We start from the raw sequence: 3,941 nt of genomic DNA, 5'->3' as shown, positions 1-3,941 counted from the left end.
CTGCCCCCGCCAGGACCAGGGTGGGTGCCAGAGTAAAGAGGGGCACACAAGACGTGCCTGCACCACCGCACCGCCCTCAGACCCCCGACAGGCGAGAACAGGCCCAGGGGCTGCAGGCAGGGCCCGCCGTCTGACCTGGGACCACGTGAAGACCCCAGAGCTGGGCGAGGGAAATGCCTACTTGTCTGTCTGTCTGTCTGTCTGATGAGTACCCACCTCCCCCTCAGCCCTGCATGTGGGTGTGGAGCATGGGTACCCCTCTCCCTTCTGTTCGCCTGTGGGGGACAGACGATACCCTTTAACAGAGACAGGACCCTGGCTCCTCCTTGGGGTCCTGGGCCTGGTCATGCTGAGTCTGCATTCTCCCCCTCCCCCTTTCTGGGTCCCCTTGTGGGGAGGACAGTCACCACGGTTCCAGTGGACGGGTTGGCAAAGTGGGGCAAAGACTGAGAGCAGCCCTGTGGCCTGGAAGGGGATTGGAGTGGAGCCGGGGCTGGCGGTTCACACCAGCAGAACTGGTGTGGCCCTGAGTGGCATCACCAGGGTCACTGAGCTGGGAGGCTATGTGGGTGGTGGCGACACGGGAGGCCAGAGGGGACAGGGAGCAGTTCATCTAGTCCAGATAGACTGAGGCTGGAGGGGCAGACGTGGTGCCCACACCTCCTGACCCTGCCAGGTTCCAGATGCCCCAGAGCCAGTGTGGGTGTGGGGCGTTCCTACTGCTGTGAGCAGGCGGGGAGGGGCCTCCTCAGTGCTCTGTTCAGAAGAGACAGAACAGAGGATGCCCCAAGCAAAAGGCCAGGAGTTACCTGTTCTGTGGTGGGTTCATTGGACAGGTGGGAAAACTGGACTCCCTAGGTTTGGGGTGCCCTGCACAAAGCCACTCTGAGCACCTGGTCCTTCTCATGACCCCCAGCCCTGTGCCAGGTCTTGGGGTGCCAGCCTCCCCGGAGAATCCACCCCTTGGAGCCCTGGTGGGTTGGGGTGCTCACCAGCCTCCCTAGAGTCCATCTGCCTACCTTCCTCCCTGTGCCCATGCGATGTAGAACAGTCCCCACCTGGCACAGTGGCTTCTTCCAGAAGAGGCCTCGGAGGTCATGGACCACTTCCAGCAAGAGCCCGGTCCAGGCAGCGAGTCTGGGCTGGTCCCTGGGGAGGACTAGGTGGGACCCTGTCCTGGTAGGCCTGCGCAGGCGGTGACGGCCACTCTGGTGTCCTCACTGAACTCAGCAAACGGGCAGACAGGAGAGGTGCCTGGCACGGGGCTGGGCAAGGTCTCCCAGCTCCCGGACCCAGGACCTGCCTTTGTTTGCAAAGGGGGTGTGCTCTCAGATCTGCAAACAGGCAACTCATTTTCCTAGAGCCTGCACACCCGCATGCAAATGCTGCCGTCTGCTTTCTGCCCTATTTGCTTAGGGAGCTCAGTGTCAGCTGCTGGCGTGGAGGGCAAAGGAGGGGTGGAATTCAGCTGGATGGCCACAGGTGGGCTCTTGTCATCCTCACCTGGTGCTGTGCCCATAGGGACATCTGGGGACCCAGGCTGCAGAACCAGCTCTGCTACTTCCTGGGTGTCAGGGCCCACCTGTAAGAGGGGATCCCAGCCCTCCTTCCCGTGGCCCTGCGCCTGTCTCCTGGGAGCCCATTCCCTCGTCCTCACAGCCTTCCCCACCAGATGACTGAGCTGGAGGCTGTGTGGATGGAGGAGAACTGGAGGCCAAAGGGCTGTTGTGCTGTGTGCGCGCCCCTGCCTGTTGAAACCCCAGAGTCAGACCCTCGCCTAGGCTGGAGTCCTGTTGGATTCCTGCACCCCTTCCAGAGAGCCCTTGAGGGGAGAGTCAGATCCCTGTGGCCGGGCTCTGTCCCTTGTGCCCAGCAGAGCCTGGATGGCAACTGGGATGCCCTGGGCCTGAGAGCAGTGGCACAGGGGGTCTGTCAAGGGTCAAGCTTTCCGCACACAGACCCTGAGGTGGAATCCTGTGCAAGGGTTGGATTGAGGAGGGACTCAGGGCCCAAGTGTGGGAGGCAGGCTGTGAGGAAGGAGGTGGCCTCAGGCTGACCCCACCGAGCTTCTGCAGGGGAGGCGTGGGCCACCCCATGAAGAGGACAGCTCTAGGGGGCTCTCTGCTCTTGGTGGTAAAATGGCTCTGGTGGCCGCATGGCTGTTGGTCCAACAAGAGCAGCAGGGGGCAGGAAGTGGAGCCTGGAGGGACATATGCATGGGGGACACCTAGATGAGGACTCATCTGGGTATAGTTTTCAATTTTTACTCTCTACAATATTTTATGGCTTGAAACTTTTTTCAAGTTGTGTTACTTTTGCAGTTAGAGAGAGAGAGAGAGAGAGAGAGAGAGAGAGAGAGAGAGCTACAACCAGCAGAGGTGTCTCCTTGGGTCCCAAGCTCTAGGAAGAGCCCTGCCCAGGACTTGCTACATCAGCTTTATTTGACTATAACTTTTTATATCCATTTATGTAACACTTAGAAATACATTTAATGGAAGTTAAAATGAAAAGCTTCCAATTACTGCAGCTTAAGAAAAAAGACCTTCCCTTTGGTGTGGAGGCGCCTTTGCCCTCTGCCCAGCCTTTTCCGGGCTGCTCTGTCAGTGTCTCCTCACCCTCTTCCTTCCCTCCTCCCTGCGCCGCGTCAGCCTCCTCCAGGGCGTTCTGATCAGTGTGGCCCTTCCTCAGGGTCATCCGCTCCTGCTAGATTCAGTGACTCCTCAGTGAGCACGCCCAACATGCTCTTGCCTTCTTCCCTCGCACACATCACCTTGTACCTACATGATTGATTATGGTTGCCTGATCTGCTCCCCTCCCCTGGACCTGACAGTGGGAGTGGCACAGAGTGGGGGGCTTTCCCTCTTTGTACCATCAATAGTGCCCCCCACTGGCTCTCTTTCCAACCCCACCCCCTCTCTAAAACTAGCCTCCTGCACTTTGTCTTTGGTTGTTTCAAAACTCAGAGAGGGTCGGTCCCTGCTGCCCAGTGCTCATGCGCACTCTCAGCCTGGATCCCCCGCCCACCCCATCCCGTCCATAAGCGTCCCTTCTGGAGCTGTCCTGTACCTCTCTAATGGAGATGCACTTCACGTGGCTGTGGCCTTGGTCCCCAGCATGGGCACCAAGGGTATTTCCATTTGAGCTCAGGCGACCCAGGTGCATGCGGGGTGCTCTGGTCTAGCTAGCACTTCTTTTGCTCGTGGCCCTCTGGCTTCTCCTGCCCTCACCTATTTCTATACAGATTCCTATCTCTTCTCTGATTTGGGGAAACGTCTTTACATGTAATATTAGGCTCTTGCCAGATTTAAACGCTGCAATACCGCAATACCTATCTGTTATCTGTGGCCCCTTCAAGGTGCTCTCTGTTCTACAGGAATTTTCATTTTTATGTTAAACCCCCATCAGCCCAGCTGGCGTAGCTCAGTGGTTGAGCATTGACCTATGAACCAGGAGGTTCCTGGTCAGGGCACATGCCCAGGTTGTGGGCTTGGTCCCCAGTGGTGGGTATGCAGGAGGCAGCCTATCAGATTCTATCATCATTGGTTATTTCTCTCTCCCTTCCTATCTGAAATAATATATATATATATATATATATATATATATATATATATCAACAAAAACACACCCTTGTCCAATGGTTGCACTTGGGTTCTAAGTTCTTCACTCTGCGCTCACAAATAGGTTTTCCCACATTTTCCTACTAACTTCCTGTTTTATTTTCACACCGAGGTTTTTCAGTCCTCTAAGTTGGCCCAATGTGCACCCTGCCTGGCCCGAGCCAATTCCCGAGCCCAAGCCTGTATCTGCCCGCTGACTGCTGTTACTGCAGGTCTGCAGTCAGTAGAATCCAGCAGGAAATCACCTCTACTGACATCTCCTCAGAGCTGACTGGACTTTTCCAAAGTTTCAATGTGGACCTTTTTTCTTCTGTATAAATTCTA

This window comes from Myotis nattereri, assembly GCF_964212035.1.
Source record: "Myotis nattereri genome assembly, chromosome: 7".
Lineage (NCBI taxonomy): Eukaryota > Metazoa > Chordata > Mammalia > Chiroptera > Vespertilionidae > Myotis > Myotis nattereri.
The sequence above is the reverse complement of the archived record's forward strand: the minus strand, read 5'-3'. Positions refer to the sequence as shown.